At 41.6% G+C, this 19,931-nt stretch overlaps 1 protein-coding gene across 14 annotated transcripts in view; it reads left to right on the top strand.

Annotated features, from left to right (window-relative positions):
- Positions 1–19,931, top strand: part of znf536 (zinc finger protein 536) — a 243,317-nt gene that overhangs the window by 35,112 nt on the left and 188,274 nt on the right. For 9 of the 14 annotated variants that reach the window (XM_030413875.1, XM_030413868.1, XM_030413869.1 and 6 more), the window contains one exon: positions 10,564–10,672. The exons of 3 other annotated variants lie outside the window; for them this stretch is intronic. The gene's annotated coding sequence lies outside the window, so the exon portion shown is untranslated. Of the gene's footprint in view, positions 1–5,128; positions 5,160–10,563; positions 10,673–19,931 lie in introns of all 14 variants that reach the window. 2 more of the 14 variants (XM_030413876.1, XM_030413877.1) reach the window with 1 other exon arrangement.

Raw genomic sequence — 19,931 nt, 5'->3', positions numbered from 1 at the left:
AATCAGGGATTGCATTCAAAAGAGAACAATACAATTTAAAGGAAAAAATACCTTGTTGTGCCTCTAAATGTTGTTCGATATCGCTGAGTCAAATTCTCTTTTTTTTTTACAATAAACGGCCACAAACAGAGACCAGGGCCCTAGTTCCTGATATTGATGTTGTGAAGGCAGTGAAATGTCTTAATAAAGGAGTGCAGGTGCACGCTGCCAAGAGCTTCTTATCATTAACTGTCTGTGATGCTGAAGATGACACCGAATACACTGAAGTGTAAAACCGAAAGATAAGCAAGCAAATCTGACGACGCCTTGTTGTTTTTAATGTAATTGTTAATAAACTAGTGTCAATCATATTCTGGTGTACACTGGGATATTGTTGTTTCTTTTGTGGTACACTGTAAAATGACTTTGCATATGTAACACTAAGTTGTGATATAGCTTTAAAAATGCATATGTAACAAAGTGTAATTGTTATCAACGATACAAGGGATAATTCATACTTGGAACTGTGCGGTATGCAAACAAAGCATTCAGGAAAGTAACCATGAGTTAGCCGCTGCTCGCGGCAATAAATCGTCCTGAGCTTATAACAAAACTAAAATAAGGCGGTGGCACTTCCTGTAAGTCTCAAAGAGAAAGCAACGAGTAGATTGTTGACCATGTGTGTTTTCATATTTTCTTATTCAAATGTTAGCACTCATTTTACGTCAAACGCCACTTAAGAACGTCATGCATGTGCTCACGGTAAAAGTATGGACTTAAAAAGTGAAACAATGAAGAATTAAAACATGCAGTTTTTGACTCATCTTGCAGGAGCTGGTGCTTCAGATGCTCCTCGCCTCCTCGGAGTGGTTACGATCATTTCTTAGAGTATCCACAGTTACATTGCTTTTGGGAAATACCTCCGCAGCTTAAGATGGTTCATAAGACGGATTTTACATTCATTTTAGCATTAAGATGCTTTTGGGAAACAGGGTGGGAGAATGTCTGAAAATCACGATATCAAGAACAGTAACCATTTTAATTAGGATAATTCATTTTCAGGCTCAGAAAGTGAATGCTTGTTAAATTAACTTCCTTTATGAAGGAAAGCGTCTCTTCAACTCTGTTTTTCTCGCGTCATTTCTCTTCTCTTCCCTTCTCTTTTCCTCGGGTTCTTGATGCAACCTTTGACTTGGGTTGTAAATAAGAATCAACCGTCGAGTCCAGTACACAGTGTTATTTTGGTGATGCATTGAGACAAGCAAGGAGTCACTCTATCAGACAGGGAATATAGAGATAAACTTACAGGGTCGCAGAGCACATAAAGAGCACATAAATCATATCACACAGAATGAGTCACTGCCTCAACCAGGGCTGCGTTCTCCCCTCTTCTCTGCTCTTAACATATCTAACAGAGCCGGACGTATTTTCTTATCCTTATCTTCTGTTCAATATTCAATATTTAATTATGACTTTTTTTTTTTTTTATGAAGATTTTTTTTTTTTTTGAAGAAGAAATAAAAGGACCTGAGTTAAGCCTATGATTATTGGGAGGGAAAGATCTGTGGTTTTTAGTTCCTTGGGAACATTAATAAGTGACAGAAAGCTAGATTAAGAAAGCCGGGATGCGGCTGGAAAGAAAAACGACAAAGCTTTGAAATGCTGCCAGTATCACCAACTGCACTCTTCTGACACAGCTGATTGTAAGAGAAGCCGATAGCGCAGACGGCGTAGCCCTTTAATAATTCATTTAGTTAGGCTATGATCTATCATTTTGTACCTTTTGACATGCGATATTGAAATTTAATATTGCATCAATACAAATGATATATTGCCAGTCGTCAGAAGAAAGGATGTGGATTGCAGAAAGATCTCTGCAAATGTCTTTTCACTCCTCTCTCTTTTCCCTCTCCAAAGCTTCATTGTACTGTAGTAGAAAGGCATAAGAGAAACATCTGTCTCCCCCCCACCTTCTTTTCTCCCAGCTTTGATATGTGTGTTTAAAAAAATGACAACTTAAAATGCTCAGGGAGAAAGTCTCCTGCTCAAACCAGAGTGAAGAGAGGCTTGGAGAGGGAAAAAAGGGGGAGTGGGTGAGAAGCAGACGGAACATGACAGCAGTGGCTGAGGGAGACGTCACGCGTTGTCAAGGTCTTTGACATGACTCTTTAGTGCGGTGAAATCCCACAGGCGATATTCGGGCTGCAAGCGGAGCGTTAGGTGCTGGGAACCAAAGGCTGCTGTTGTGGTGTCAGTCTAGCCTGGCTCACAGACTGCTTCATGTACGCAGTCTGCGCAGCGAGATAGGGATGCATCGATAGCAACACTGGCTGATGTCAGTCTGAAGTAGATTATATGTGTCAGAGGATTTCCTCTCCACTAAATGCTGCTACTGAGGGAGGCAAGGCGAAAAAAAAATGTGATTTACCACATTTTCTGCTCTTTCACATAGACGATAAAGATTTCTGTCATTTTCCAGTGATAACTGCTCAAAGTTCAAAACTTACCGCACCGTTCATATTGACCATGACAAAAATGATCAAGACTTCGGTGAGAGCTCCTTTTGGTCATCTTTTATGTGAAGGTGCTAACACATCTGCAGATCCTTTTCTTTATTTTGAACTATGTTGATGAGATAACAGTTAGAAAGCGCAGGTCTATAGGCAGCCCAACCTGCAAACCATGGATATGTTGAAACATTTCTTGTTTCTCTTGTCACAACACTTATGGTCTGGTTAGGTTTAGGCAGAAAAAAAGGTTAGGGTTAGAAAAAGATCATGTTTTGGCTTAAAATACATGTTTTGGTCTCCACAAACACTGATGGAAGTTGCTCGAGGCCGCCTTTAATATATCAAAAAATTTCACACCTACAAATGCTGAAACACAGACTTTAACCAGTGTGCAGGTTAATAAATATGTATAAGCAAACTACAGATATTTTAGATGAGCTTGGCAGCTGTGGCTCAGGGGTTAAGCCAGTGTCTTGTTATTGGAAGGATACTGGTTCGATTCCCCTAGTCTGCATGTCAGAGTGTCCTTGGGCAAGATACTGAACCCAAACTGTTTCTGATGTGCTGCGCAGCACCTTGCATGTCAGCCACTACCATCAGTGTATGAATGTATGTATGAACTACTGTTAGTCTCTTTGGACAAAAGCATCTGCTAAATCCCCTAAAATGTAATGTACAAACTGTAGTTTGCAAAAATGTTAGGCGCAAACATTCTACCCTGGCAACTTGAGTTTTTTTTTCTTTTTTCTTTATCTCTCATCCTACCAGTTCATTTAAAAAACATTTCACCAGACTGAAACATCATTATTGGATGCTTTTACAAGCCCCCTCATTGTTTCGCACCCTCTGAGGTACCTGTGCATGCAACTTCAGTATGGTTAAGGACCCGAAAGATTTTGGTTGTGCATCTCTTCTCACTATATGCAAATGATGAACCGAAGTTCTTCGTGCTCATGAGCTCAACTAAACTGCTGAAGACAGTGTTGGTGTGAACGTATCCTAACACCTCATCATCACCATCCACTGACTGCCCATGTCACACTTATTGTAAAAAAAAAAAAAATATGGCTTCTGATGGGCTTGATGATTACTAATGACGGTGTTGATGATGATAGTGATGCTGTCAGTGGCAGTAATGATTACAACAATATAGGAGGCTGTCATGACAGTGATCCTTTGAATCATTCTTCACTAGTGACTTTTTGCATAATCAGCTAAGACAGACCTAACTTTTACAGCTCTGACGTGTTTCCTCTGTAGGTGCAAATATATTTCAACAGACGGATCAAGATGAGCATGTGTAAAATGTGTCTCGATGTTGACTCTACGGCATCTTTTCACAAGACTTTGGGTGAATCAGAGACATTGACCTGTTATTATGTGTGTTCGTGCAAACCCGTGTCACTCGTGTTCCAGAGAACTGATGAGTGTATGCAGCTGTGTCATTAACACCATGTTTGTCTCTGTATATTTGCATTTTTACCACTGACATACGGATGTCAATTAAACAGGGGAAGGAAAAAACAGTTTAGGTGACGATCCCTGCATGCATTTGTGGGCTATTTATAACAGCCCCTCCCTGATTTCCTCATGGTCTGCTCCTTGAAAAACAGCACTTGACACTGTTTCCGGTAAGGTTGACTGTTTGACGCGTACCGATTCTTCGTTGATTGCTTAAAAAAAAACATTGTTTAAAACTGCGTAGTGTAAGATAAAACACCACATTGTTGTTAACTTCTTCACAGCTTCCAGGAATGTTGACCTTTAGCTATGCCCTGACACTGCCCGGAACAAGTAGGAAGTCTGCCATGGTTGTAGGTGTCTGGGTATGTTAACAGTGGGGAAGAAAGACACAGTGAGAGAGAGAATTAGGTGCAGTTAGGAGGTGCCTTGGGTTGCACTGGGTCGTGGTGTGCCTCCCCGCTCTCTGCCTTATGTCAAGGCTTTATTATTTCACGTGCCAAGGTCCTGACCTGATACACTGGGAGCTGCCTTTCTTGCACTTTCCAAATGGCAGATTTTGATATAACAGCTTGTTGAAAACCTGTGCTAATGCAGGACACACCAAAAAATTTGACCATCATTGACAGCATTTGTTGTAGTGCTAAAGGAATAACTGAAGAGTTTACAGAGATAACCGATTGACTTGAGGACAAATCGAAGTAGTTTACATAAGGCAAATACATTTTACAGAGAATATTTAGAAACAAAAATGATGAAAGAAAAAGCATTTTAAATATCAATCACCTTGGGCGGGAATTTAAATTTGCACCCGTTATTATTTTCCAGCATTTTCTTGACTAAACAATTAATGTATTAATTGAATGATAAACAAAATTACGAAATGAATCAAAACTGATATGAATACATCATGAATGAATCAACGCGTTACTTGAAGCGCTCTTCCATGGTTTGTTGAAATTGGGAATCGCTGGAAAAACCCTTCCTGATGTCACTTTGGAAGAGGTTCCAAAGCTAATAGGACTTTCTGATTATCCATGATATCACACTCGCACAATTTCTCTTGGATGATATTTGTTATCCTCTTGATTGGTACTTCAATCTTTGCTTGCCGACTCGTTCATCTTCTCCTTCTTCCTGTCGTCCCTTTCTTCCTTCCTTTCTTCCTCTTGCCTCAGGGGTGCGTTCGGCAGGTCGACACCTCAGCAGGTGGGTTGTTATGGGCCAGGTGACCTTTGTCTGTCATTGTTTTGCTCCTCACACCTCACCCAGGGAGAAAGGGAAGGAGCTTAGTGCCTTACACCTGCCACTGGCTTTACTGTCATAGCGCTGGGGTGTCTTGATTGTGGTGTGCCAAGGATGATAGAGAGGGTCCCACATGATTTATGTACACAAGCCAACAGATATCAGAAACCTGGTAGTGGGTTCACTTCATGTACACTATGGATACACACAATCTGATATCACCCTGTTGGTGTTGGTGCATACTTATTGTTGCTCCAGGACCATCATTTCATCTGACCAATCAGGTTTTTATAATGCCATAGCTGAAACACGCGCTTGATGTTGTGACGGGGTATATTTCCAACCAAACCATGTTTTCCTAAGCCTGACCAAGTATTCTTGTAAGTATGTCTTGGGCAGTTAAAATGGCGGTGGACTAAAATGTATTATGATGAATGTAGGAATGACACCAACACACCGGTACCAGATGCAGCCTGTGGATACAGTGGCTCGAACCTGATCTGATCCGATGGTCCTTGTATCTGTTGTTTGCTCAGACGCTCCACCATGTTGAAAAGAACCGAGACAAGCAGCTGCCATGTAGATAACCACAACGAATGTGACGTTAGATTCAAAATGCGATCTACGCTCATGCGCGTGAGATAAATCAAACGTACCTCAAGTGAGTAAGGGGATGGAGATGAAATGAAATACCCAAATGCTGCCTCCACTGGGGCCTGATTGAGTTCAGGTGGCTGGAAAGTGTCTCACCCAGGGCTAGTTGTCAGTGAAGTATCTGCTGTCTTCTCATCTGTCTGTGCTGCAGGGCTAACTGCTGAACATCGGGTGTGTTGCTTTGACGGATGTTTGTGTGCCTCCTGTGTTGCGGGGGGACGGGCCGTTGACACACTTCATATTTCAAAGGCAAGGTCTGAGGAGAAAATGAAGATTGATGCAGAAAAATGGTGCGGCAACTCATCGCCCATTCGATACATATATTATCATTTACACATACGTGACACCTTTGTGCTTGTCTATATATCTAAATATACATATGCATGGGCGTGATCCAAAGGCGCCACACATATTCACGTGGGGGGGGGGGGGGGGGGGGGGTTTCCTCTGTTATTAGAGCCATGTGATATAATTGCATTTGATCTCCAAATAAACAGGGAATCAGTCCATCTCCTTGGTGGAGATGGCAGATGTGATGGACGAGCACATTAGCGGCGAGGACAACATTAGATTTGCTCAAAATTATTGATCTTTTGTTTGTGAGCCAAGTCGGCGATAAATAACAGTGCATGGGAGATGTGACTCATTATCACCGTGCCAAAAGCCCGACAGACCTCTGTCAAAACACACTCTCCTTCCCCCCTCTCTTCCTCCTTCCTTTCATCTCCGTCACTACAAACCAATTTAATCTGTTTTTAATCCTTCCCTCTTTTCTGTCGCCGGTGCCTTTAATGCGAGGCCTCACTGTCACTATCTGATTCCCTTAAAATTTTAATCCTGCACTGATAACCCTGTATTATTACATGCTACACACACACAGGCGGCAGGACACTCACACGTTCATACACATATACACATGCAAATATGTACACACAGCATTTAGTGGCTCTCTCAGTGTTTTTATTCCTTTTTACCTTCTTAGTGAAGAAAAAATCCTTTTATCACACAATGGGTAATTTATATCCATTACCAGCGTTTTCAATCCTTTTCAGCGCGGCTGTCACTGCCTTTGGCGCACTCATGATTAATGTGATCTAATAATAGTCTGCCATTATATTTCCTTTAGTAAAACATGTACCAACATCCTATTCAGCTCCACGAAATTCATTGCCCCTTAAAATATTTTTTCCCCTTTTCGTTTGAAAGACAAGATTGCTGTTTTTTTTTCCCCTCCATCTCGTTGCCTCCCAGGAGGTGATTATTTGTTGGGGAGGGAGGAGGGGGGGTGGGCATGAGAATGATGAGAGGTGCCATGATTCAAAGTGGTTTGTACGGATGCATTTGTGTGTCTGCAGGTCGGTGTGTTGGGAGTGTGTGGTCCTCACGCATGGCCACATTGTTGAGGGTGAGAACAGTTTTAGCAAAGTATGATCTTGTTATAAGTTTATCTCGGCAAACTCAAACGGCTTATATAAGCCTACATTTATTTAATTTTCATAAGGAAATTCCTTATTTTACACTTTTTTAAAAACATTTTTTCGTGAGAAATGCATACATTTTGATTGATATTTAAGTGAATCTTATAATTATCACAATTTTAGTCCACAATCACTGATTTTAATATTAATTTAACTAGTTGACTGTCCAAAGCCCATATCATAAATAAATTCATGTATTTCTTTTGTCTTTCTTTCATATTTGTTATATTTGAAAGCAGGTAGTTTGGACTGGGTGATGGAGAGGGAAGATTCTCCCCATGGAATGTGCATAGGATTAGGTGTATGTCTGTGTGTCTGTGTGTGTGTGTGTGTGTGTGCTCGTGGCACGAGTGTGTGTGTGTGTGTGTGTGTGTGCCGGGGAGGTGGTCCAGCAATGGGCTCTGTTCCCTCCCAGCCGGACAGCCTGAGCCAGTCTGCCACTCATGGGGCACGTTTCAGACGGGGCGGTGCCAACCCTCAAACACACACATACACACACACACACACACACACACATATACACACACACACACGTGCACACACATGCATGTATGTATGAAGTTGTGTGCACACACACACACACACACACACACACACACACACACACACACACACACACACACAATCCTGGCTCCCTCCCACAAAGAGGGTTAACCCTTACTGGGTTCTTAGACTTGTATCCAGGATGAACAGGTGGTCCCACAAAACATGGGCATCCATTTCCTCATGACTTATCCCAGTGTGTGTGTGTGTGTGTGTGTGTGTGTGTGTGTCTATGTGAGGAGGGAGGGTTAGACAGAGACACTGGGGGGGATAGATGGAAAAAAGAGTAGACATGAGTGCGTAGCTTTAATACACCTTTTGTATATGTGTCGGTGTTGCTCGGTCCCGGGACGAGTGGTGCACGGAGCAGCTTGTGGTGGGTCCCGTCGCCGTGTGAAATTGACATCAGATGGCCGTCGTGACAAGAACAATATTACATCCAGCTTCCATTTAGCAGGGGACAGCTAATATATGTGTGCCGTTTGAACATTTGTTTGTGTGTGTGTTCCTCAGTACCTGACCCCAGAGTCTGACCGCACCAAACACAGCTGTCAACACTTTACATCCATGTTTTTTTCCCCCTCTCTGCTTTTTTTTCCCCCTTCATTTTTTTTCCTTGAATCCCTCCATCCAGGATCCTTCCATTAAAGATAACTTGTATTGAGCCACATCTTATTCACTTCAATCCGCCTCCCCCTCCTGTCTCAAGTGATCCTTTCCCAGCAGAGAAAATCGAAGGTAAACCACTTCTAAGGCAAAAAACGGCGTGCTCCACTTTGGATGTTTTAAATATCACCCTCTGATGGATGAGGAGATGCGGGGTTGTGATGGTTCCTTTGGTAGAACACGTCAAAATCACAAAGTTACACATTTAGCACCTGACCGGTGAGATAATGTAAGTTACACTGAGCGGCATCCGGCTGCCACAGTACAGCACACAGCTGAGACCTCTCTGCCTTTGATAGCTGCAGTCTTTCATGTTTGGCGGAAAACGCTCTGCTTTACTTCACTTTATTTGTTCTTTTGTGATTTTTCTGTGGCTCAGCCCCTCCGAACCCCAGACACATGTGAAATAGACGTTTTGGAAAATATGAGTAAGTAAGCAAAGAGAAAGAGAGCAAAGCAGAGCGAGAATGGAGCTGAGGAGATAAACATAAACAGAGCGCAGAGAAAGAAAGAAGGTTTCTCTCTGAGTCAGCGGGTTTTGGTAAAGTCTGATTAAACGAGGTGGGAAACCGGTTGGGGTAGTAAATAACAGAGGTGTCAGAATGTTGCTTAATGACCTGGATATCTACTCCATGAAATATGTAGCTGCAGATCTAAGCAGGAGCTGTAGATTTTTCTGTTTTTCTTTAATGCCTTAATGTGCACGGGGAGTTCGGATGTCTTAAACGACTTGCTGTGAGGGGAAAGCCACAAAGCTTTGTATTTTAGCAAGAATATGGCCACAGATAACATTGTCATAAACATTGTGTTTATTCTTAATTAACACATAATGCTTTGTGTTTTGAAGTTTGTTTGACTTGGTTTCTTTATAGTGACATTTTCTATCTTTTTTTTTTTTTTTCCTATTCCATAATTAAAGCTTCTTTTGCATGTCATGGTTTCTTCTTTTTTTGTCAGTGATGTTGGCAAAGGTTGTTTCACCTCATCTTAATGGATAGAGGATGCACTGTTAGAGTGGAAAAGACTTAGAGGCAAAATTGTGGCTTGCGATTTTGGACGATACAAATAAAATAAACTTTGCTTCTGTTATTATTGACCTGTATATGAAAATAACAGGCCTGCAAACATCTCCGTTGGTAGTAGGATTTTTATGTTTTTTTTCTTTTTTTTTGTATACATTTGCCATATTAGAATATATGAATAAGTATCACAGATACTGTATGGTTGATATCAATCATATTGCTAGCCTCTACGGCCTGCAATAGTAAATTAAAAAAAAGGAAACATCGATAGAGCATTAATAACATGATAGGTTTTTTATGACAGGACCATGACTTTGGAGGGTTGAGAACAATCCAAGACTAAGACCATACCACTACAAGTCCCAGACTCACATGACAGACTTACAATATGTAATGGAAAAATGCAAACCATAGGCTCTCCTCGAATTGATCTTTAAGATCCCAACACCCCATAAAAACACACACAGATAAGAAATGAAGATGCTGCTTCATTCCCCTCCTTTATTGCCCTATATGCAGCGTACGTGTGGGACCTAGACAAGACCAAGAGCTTTAAAAAGCAGTCTCGTGACCGGTTGCAAGGACAAGACCGGTCTCGAGTACTGCAACACTATAAAAAAATCTCACAATTTAGATGTGGAGGTTTACGTTTCAGAGTAACTGACTGCTAGTTGAATATTATACACCTAAAACAGCAGAAAATATATACACCAAAAAAGTTAATGAAACGTTTAAAGGCTTGAAGAGAAGGTAGAAGAAAAGCAGGTGGATGAACAGGAGGAAGAGGAGAATGAAGGTAATCGCAGTGCAGCGGTGCAGCAGTCGATTCACCTTCCCCTCCTCTTTCCAGGGGGGAAACCCCTTCCCGAGGAGGGGATGCTCGAAGCAAGGGGGGTGGAGGGAGGGAGGCAAAGGGAAGGGGGGCAGTGGTGGCGGTGAACTCAGCATTTTCCTTATCTTCTCCCTCTCTCTCTCTCCTTCCCTCTGTCTGTCTCTCTCTCCCAGGGCTCCCTGATCAGTGGCGACCAGAAGCGGAGCTGAAGCTGAAGCTGGCTTAACGGGGCTAAGCACACTATCACGCTGTCTAAGAAACTACCCCCACCCACCGTCTGAGGTGACTAAGGGCTTTCAGGGAAGGGGAAGTGAGGGAGGGAAGGGTCGGTCTGTGTGTGTGTGTGTGTGTGTATGTGTGTGTGTGTGTGTGGGGGGGGGGGATATTTAGATATTTATTTGTAACTGTAGTCTTGCATTAATGGGTGAAACTCTAGTGGAGGAGAAAGGAAGGAAGGAAGGAAGGAGGGAAGGGGGAGAGAAAAGAGGAGGACTGTCTGATGGGCCTGTGCAGCAGGTTAGAGTTATCCACAGTATGATGCAATCTGTGTACGGTGATGATGACGAGCACCATGATGATGAGGATGATCATTATAATGACACACACACAGACAGCAGTTGGCTGGGGCGTCTGTTGTACATGGATGTACAGAGGGCCTGCATGGGCATATGAACAGATAATTCCTATTTAATCCCATCAGTGATCCGTCGTAGTAAGGTTACTCCGTCTATCTTTACATCCGAGCCTGTCTGTCTCTTATCTCTTCCGTCATTCTTCTCTTCAGTGTCCACACATGAAGATGTGTATTGGACATAGCCTAAGTTGTAATGTAATATAGGTATGTATGCGTTTTTGCTTGACCTATGTTTGAGGGTTTCCAGTGCAGGGGAGGAGAGTGCAAAAGTGCAACTGAAGTCTAGGAAGGTGTGAGGAGAAGTTAGAGTCGGAGAAGTCTCTCCAGCATTGTGAAGCGGAGAGCCCTGCAGGCCCGACGCCCTGGCATGCCTCGAGGATGAGAGGTTAGTTCACCTAGCAGTTATTTCTTGTCCAGCTGTGGAAATGCCTTAGCCATCACATCAGGAATATCTAGCCGAGGTGCGGATGAACATGTTGCATTTATCTGTTAATAGCAGTGCCTAAGACATGTAGCCATGCGTGATTTATTTCAGTTGATATTAAAGTGTTGGTTGATTGTGATGCTGGTTTGGCAACCTAATGCAGAAGCATGACAGTCAGTGAACTCTTCTCCTCTCACAGCACCTTCTCTCATCCTTTCCTTTGCCAAATTTGGACACTGACACTAAATGGATGTGCCATAATTCAGATGGGAGTGGGAGGATATATATATATATGTGTGTGTGTGTGTGTGTGTGTGTGTGTGTGTGTGTGTGTAAGTTAGTGTGTGTGTAGCTGTGTGTGGTTGTAAAGTGAGGCATTATGGCAAAAAATGCCTGAATAATTTAGCACTCACATTATTTTCTAATGCCATTCTTTAGAATCTGACTGCGTCACTCTAACAAATGCGTGTGTCGGAAAGTTCAGGGGATTTTGTAGGGCGCCTGTGAACAGTGAGTGATGGCAACCAGCCGACTCTCAGCTCCCTCTGGTCTACCAACAGCTCCATGTGAGCCCCGTGCACCATATTCCTTTTCTCAAAACTAACACCATAGTGAATCGAAACAAAAAGGCCACATATTTTATTTATGTGTCAAAAGTGCGGTGAAAGGAGGGTAGGAAGGAGGGAGCGGGGGCATATCACTCTATCCGCTGGTTGATATCATTCCATCCTTGCGGATCAATTCTCCCAGACAGAGGGAGATGAGAAAAGAGCGAGCACAAGACGGAGGGAGGGAGGGAAGGAAGGAGAGCTGAAATGGTGGTCATATTGATTTGTCAAAGAAATACAGCGTTGCGTGTTTTGCTTAAACGTCCACATAAACCTGAGCTGTCAGAGGTGGGCGGGCATGAACTGACATTTGGCCACACCGACATGGATTGGGAATTTTTTGCTTGGCTTGGCCGTGCACAGTCCTACCTGTCAGCCTCGAGTGGAAACGTGGTAAAGTAGACATTCACAATTGGTCAGTCTCTTTGAGCCTTTATACTTTTGTGTCAAAAAAAAAAAATCTTACGTCATAATCCACTTCAGCTGTGCTCGGACTGCAGGCAGGTCAGGTCGTCTACTCATGGAGCAGACAAGACACTGTCCTGACTCTTTATCTCTGTATTGTCTTCCATATGGGCTGTTTAACATTTCATGTGGATTTGTGCTGTTTACATTTTAAAATCAATTTGGATACTATCTGGATATGCCATGAACCAGTTTTTGGCCGGCAGTCTGAACAAGGCTTTAGTATCCTTTTCTGTAGTTCTTAACTGCATCCGTCAACATCTCGTGAGCAGATTTAGCCTAAATTACCATTTCCTCTTTTACTGATGATCATGCTAATAGCCTACTGTACTTGAAAATGTTGTAGACTAATGCAAAATATACGATTCATGAGAAGTATGGGGTACTGATCTATGATCTTCTAAGGACTCCCATAGGTATCCAAAACAGGTAAGTTGACCTGACTCCAATCTCATCTCCAATGTTCCTAGAAAGTTCAGGCCATAATAAGAACCAAGAACCCCCCATGGCCATGTGTCCGCAGCAGCTACATTTCTCAATTGTGAATAACAACCTCTGTAAGAGTGAGAGATAAACACACTGAGGTTATAGCTTCATACATTTTGTTAAGATATAACCTCAATTAATACCAGCCGCACAAATTAAGCTGATCATGGCGAAACCCTCACATCTCAAAAGGACTAACACAGCAACTCTGTGCTTAATTCGTTTGAGGAATTTGCCAGTGATTCCATCATGTTTATCTACTCTCAAAAAAATGTAGTTGACCTGACAGTTGACCACGAGGCGATGGAAAAAAAGCCCTCTTCCAATTCTCTAAAACTGCATACAGTACCTGGCACGAGGACAGGAGTGTGTGTGCGCGTGAATTAAAGAGCAGTTAAAGAAAACTGGAGAAAAGAGCAGAGAGTGTGCACAGGGCCATAAAAGGGATAGTTTAACCATTGATCGAGAGCAGTGGTGGAAATGGCAGCTGTAAATCAATTTTATCTTGGAGCAGCTAAAGAGTGTTTTCTAATGAGGTTAATGCCACATAATGGCTAAATTCCTCTGCTTAAAAGATGCCCTCAAGGTGGTGGCGAGAGATAGATGTCGCCATGGAAAGCTTAACACCTCACCATTCAACACCAAGCAGAGGGATGCCTTTTTCTTGCAGGGAGATTGTATCTTAAATGCTGTTAAACCTTTATTCATTACAAGGTTTCAGGGGGTCAGTATATCATCCAGTACACCTTTGTGTAGACAGCTTGTTTCATTAACACAAAGACACATCTGTGGCTTAGATTGGGCATTTAGTAAATTATTCAATCTGCATTTGATGAGTTCCTCTTTGAACACATTTTGGAAAAAGTGTATCAATCAAATCAAACTATCAGTCGTCATCCCAGTACCAGGCAGCTGACAGGCTAGCATGTCAGACTGGGACAGGCCGGGTACAGCCACTGAAAAGACATACCGACCCAGCACTAATAGATTATGAATCATGTTGACCTCTTGGAAATAATAGTGTTCTTTTAAATCTTTTATGTTATTGGGGATTAGGGGCCTGAGTGGCTATGTTAGTCCAAAAATGCATGCGTGTTTGTCCACAGAAATAAACATGTGCACAAGGTTTCAATTAAAATAGTTTTTTTTTTTAAAGGCCAATAAAGATTATTTTTTCAGCGGTACTGGTATTTTCATTCATCCATCTACTTTTAAGAGCTATTATTCAAATAAAGTTTGGCTGCTTATCTTGTTTCCAGCCCTTTCATGCATGAATTGTTGAATCACAAAATAATCAATAATCATGAATAATTGTGAACAGTCATGTCAATACTGTGCGAAATGAAAAATAAAAAAATCTTATTTTGAAGAAGTTACGTTATTGTCTGCTGCAGCGGACATGGTGCATCAACTTCATGATCTTAACAACTGTTAAATCCTTTTATTCTCAGAAAACCGGACAGGTAAACATTATATTCTTCGACTAAATATGAGATGTAGAATAGTTTTAACTAGATTTTAATCATATTTTTTCTGGCTCTGTCAATACTAGACATAAAATAGCGAATGTTTCCAAGTGTTTACTCTATTAAGTCTTCCTGCAGGTATAACCACATAATATATGGAATAAAACAAGCTTCTGAAAGTAACTCTAAACAATGGGACATTTGATCAATTTTGTTTGGATGGTTTGAGGCTTTTATTTCAATTTTACAAAATTGTGTAATAGCAGAGGTTCAAAAAGACTAATCTAATTTTCGTAAAGAACTCCAAACCTGACCCAAGGGTAAATTCAAAGACAATGTTTCTTGTGTTTCTTGAGCAGACACAGATATACAGGGCTTCAGTGAGTGAATACCAGCCTGAACGGTTGACAGTTGTAGAATTAAATGGGTGGGCGAGTTTTCGAAAAAGCCAAGAATGCCGGTTCCAAACCGGAGCTTGTCCAAAGGTAATTACAGTGTGCGAAACACAAACATAATGCAAGCAAATGTCAGCTACTGTTGGTTTGGCCAGCCAGCATCTTTATTTTTACAATTTTGTCTCCTGAATTTGCTCTTGTACACCTCTTACTAAGTTGGGATAGGGGAGAAATAGGGAGGAAGCTTGGAGAGTCAACAACGGATATAGCCACAACCGATACGTGCAGGGATTCCCAAAGCATCCAGTATCAAGACTAATCATAAGTTAGCTAGCTAGCATGTCAGCAGACGTGTTGAAATATTACATTACCCAAATTGCATTATACAATAATGGAAGCATAAGGAATCCTCTTTGTCTTCAGCGAGAGTGATCTGAGGAGTCTGTAAGCTGTAAACTAGACTCCACCATAGGGTTGTTGACGGAAAGCCGCTCACAATCAGCAAGTGTCTTTTAGTGATGTGGAGACAATGTGGGTGCGTTGCATCGTGGGAGAGGCTTGGAGGACTCAGGCGAGGTAATGCAGGCTTTATACATCTCTAATATCAAGGTATTCTGAATCACATCCGTCTTATTGTTGATGGATGTTGCACTGATGCAACCTGTTTAAAATTGGATTTAGTCCAACAATGACCATATGTATCGATTCAACCATATTGTACTCATTGATGACCAACATTAGAATGGCGAACCAATGAAACAGATAGAGGATATGCAGACACATATTTAAGATAATACTATCATGCAACACAGTGCATTAAAACCACTGTGTGTGTGTGTGTGTGTGTGCATGTGTGTGTGTGTGCGTGAGTGCATGAAAGAAATGAGTACACCCAGTGTGCAGCATGAAACTTAAGGAAAGTTCATCTCCACAGACCTCTAGCATTGATCACTGGGGCCCTAAAGCTATTATCATGATCTAATTAGGTTTAACATAAGTCTGTGTCACGGCCCGGTGCAAGGCTGCCTTGTCCCCAATTCCACACTTTCACAGCATCCCTATATAAAAATAGCACACATGTGCCACACATACATGCAGTGAATACTAATACTTTTTTTTTGGTGTTATTGAGATCCACTTTAATCTCAGACTGAGGTCTAAGCACGGAGAAATGGTGTAATTCATGTCAGTTAACAAGTGCGAGGCAATTGGCAAATGCATGTTAATGAAGTCCACTGAAAATAAATTGGTGTAAATTTGTGGGAAAATAAAAGCAGCCACTGGTTTTAAAACTGGAAGACTGGAGGATTCTTGTTTTCCCACACTTAACTATATATAAACATGCATACTGTTGTTACTCCAGGAAACACAAAACTTTGGGGTACTGGCTTTAGAGAAATATATTATATGAAATAGCAATTATTTAATTGAATACCACTAAAGTATTGTTGGGAGGATGGAATAGCTTCCTGATTGTGATGTTTTTTTTAAAGTGTAATATCACATCTGTTTGCTGTTGTGTCCCACAATTATCCACATGATGCAACTTAGAGATTAAACCGACTTCTGCATTGTACATTCTACATTGTATGTTGTACATGTATATGGCTTTATGGAGTAGACCTAGTGATATTATTCAGTTGCTTCAGCTAGTTAGGATGGACACCATTGCAGGCTACTATGATGGGCCTTTGTGCATGCTGGTGACAAGTTACGAATACGTGCGTGGTCGTGTGGAGTAGCAACATTTTGTAAACTGACCCCCTGAAACCTTTTTCACGTTTAGGTAAGTCGTGTTCCTAGGACCTGTGAGTCGGAGGTGATCTGAATACCCCAGGCTCAAAACAGTGTAAAGGGTGAAACATGCAGCCAGTGACCTAATAAGAAGACCTTTGAGGAGTAGCCATTAATAAAGCTGTCAGAAATATCCTACAACAGAATATTGTATATAATTTAATTTGTTGAATGTACCTTATATCTGGGCTGCGGTGCTTTAATACAGCTGTGAATTAACTACTCTGACACCTTATTCATTTTCAACACGATTAGCAGCAGTGGTGTGGATGGCTGGCGCAGTGGGTGGTTGTGGCCCAGTGCACACACTCATGGGCTCATTATGCCATCGCACAGGTGAAATGGAATGCGTGCACACACACACACACACACACACACACACAAACAAACACACATGCACGTACACACATGCGCACACACATGCGCTCACACATGCGCACACACACATAGACAGGGACACATACAAGCCTTGCATGTACGAACTCAAGAACATGAAAGCTTGCACACACACTGAATACTGTGGGTCCTCTTGGCCTCTTCACAAAGCAACTTTTTTTTTTCAATGTTGTACAATCCACACATCCACTACAGTCTTATTATTTCAGGCCCAGGCTGAGGAACCGTGCTTCAGTCCCCATATAAGGGAAGACAAGTCCAAAAAAAAAAAAAGGTGTTAAGAGGACTCCCCTCCCTCTCCACCACTCCTGTGTCCTCTATTATTATGAATAGTGGCGGTAAGAGAGAAAAGCATATACTCCATTTGAATCTGTTCATGGTTCCTGAAGGACCACTCTCACCAGACGAGGGCCCTTTTTCTCCCCCCCCCCCCCCCCGCTCTTTTGATTGATATGTGAAATCCGTCTCTCTGCGCAGCTCTAAAGGCAGTCCCTGTGTGTGTCTGAAAGGTGCTCATTGTTGAGTTGAGACCACTTTGTCAAGAAACAATCCTGTTCCCAAGGAAGCTGAGAATGTCTTAAAAAAGATACAGGCCCTTATTGTGTACATTGGGGAACTTTAATTTTGTGTGTGAGGTCATTTTAATCCTGATGAATTTTTATAGTAGCGGTTGTAGTTCAATGGCTAGTCGCCCTAATGCTCTAAAGAAGGAGCAAAATAAAAGGAAGAATGGGGAAGAATGAAAAACCCACCCACAGGCCTGTTGAAGAATCCTAAACTTAAAGTGTCACAGAGTGCTAGGAGGAAGGGTAGAGGCCTTTGTTTATGGACACATTGGGATGTATTTAAGTTCTACAAAGGAGATTCTCTGAATGAAGGCTTGGTTTCTGCTACAAGGTTTGAAAATGCGTGCTCTAAGGATAGATTTGCCACGGGATAAAGTTTGTGTAGGGTAATCTCTCAGGCTACAGAAGCTGATGTGAGTGAACCACCCAAGACATTGCCTCTGAACTGATGCCAAAAGGGAAAGGCAACAAGCTTGAACACAGTTGTGCATCTATGACACTGCTAATGGTATGATTGAGCATTCTTAATTGGCATATTGGATTTTTCCAGACCCGTTTTATCACATTTGACCTACGTCAACTTTCACAATAAAAGATTTGCCATGTGAGAGTCTTTCACTTTCTGATAATGGATGGCTAACCTCTCAGACTTCTTCTTTTGTGCAAGCTAATGGTCCTATTTGAGCAGCGGTTTGTCTTTCATCTGAGCTGCATGGCTGTTTTGTTGTCAGTTCGGCCTATGGCCTTGTGTAGGTTCAGACTGGATGTGAGCCTATTAGGCAGCTGAGTTGAAAAGTAAACACCAAGAAGCTGAAAATGCGGCCATCCAAACTGGGTAAAGTTACTTGATTTTGTACATTTGAGCAAATTAAAGCACTAAATAAACACATGCCTTGTTTTATTTTGTCGCTTTGCTCAAAAATGATGCACGTCGCGGGAGGCTCGCTCATCACCATTGTGTCTAAATGGAAACTGGATCTTGTTTGAGAAACGGCAGGGTGAGACCAAACAGCGTGATTCATAATGGTTATTTATGTACCATGTAGCTGAGACTCAGCGGGGGGCAAAGGCATGGTCTTTACTAAGTACATATCTCCCTGCTTAGTTTCTCCTCAGTTGGGCTTACAGCCTGTCTTCCAAATGAATATTTTTCATATGGATACTGAAAATACATCATCTCAATGTTTTGATCATCCTCAAAATAACAAGTGTAGGAGTCTGTGTTCTTGTGCAAAGAAATGAGGTTCAAGTTTTTACTGGTGCGTCAGATTGCACACAGTTTGGGTTACCTCTAGTTTAGTGACAGATCCTCAGATTCCCTCCAATTCCATTACCTAGAGCACATACACATAAACACACCGCCACGGACACAGTTCCCTCTCTTTCCTCTAACTGTCCTTTATTTCTATCTCTGCTTTCCCATCCTCCCTCGTTTCCCTCTGTTCTGAGATGCAGAGATCCAAGTACGCAGTGGTGCATTACTAAGGACACCTGCTCTGTTGATGTGGCCAGGCAGATTGACTGTGTACTTGAGAGTGTGTGTTTGTGTGCATTCATCAATTTTTAGGCTGAGACTGGGACCAAACCTATCAAAAATTGTTCTGAAGTAAATTCCTGCCTCGGAATTATGCATAATGGACTTTTAATTCTGTGCGATGCGACTACAGCTGAAACAGTGCCCTTTCTCAAGGTTTCACACCAAAAACAATAAGAAACTCAAACGGTGCAGTCAGTAAGAATCAGATGATGAGGTAAATAATCACGATCAAACATAAATTACATTGAATTATTATTTTTCTTGAACACATCCCCTCCTCATACATCATTAACTTGGCGTTAAGATGCCGTTTAAATTACTGATAAAGAAAAGACAAATTGTAAGGTTTATCATCACCACTATTAATAAATGTTAAATTCATAGTTGATTGAAATTAAGTGAAGTTATGTCACTGTTAACAATCATTTGTTTTATAAACCATTTATTAGATTGTTGTTTGTAATACTTACCAGTCAATATATAATGTGCAGCGCATCTTCAAACATTATATTGTTGCAAATTATGTTTAGAAACCTTTACAGTAGCCTAATAAATGGTTTATTAAGTTTTCTTTATCATTTGTTGATGGTGAAGTAACTATTAACTAAAGGTTTAATTTACTATAAATTCTCCATTTATTCATGATGGTTATGATGTGTTATATCAAGTGTTCCAAAGAGATTTAAAAAGGCAGATAAGATGATACTCTTCTGAGAGTTTTGGTGGGTTCACGCTCTGCTTCTTCCCTGAGACAGATAGTTAAAAAAAAA

The sequence above is a fragment of the Sparus aurata genome, chromosome 4, assembly GCF_900880675.1.
Source record: "Sparus aurata chromosome 4, fSpaAur1.1, whole genome shotgun sequence".
NCBI lineage: Eukaryota > Metazoa > Chordata > Actinopteri > Spariformes > Sparidae > Sparus > Sparus aurata.
Note: the sequence above shows the minus strand (reverse complement) of the source record. Positions and strands in the feature narration are given on the sequence as shown.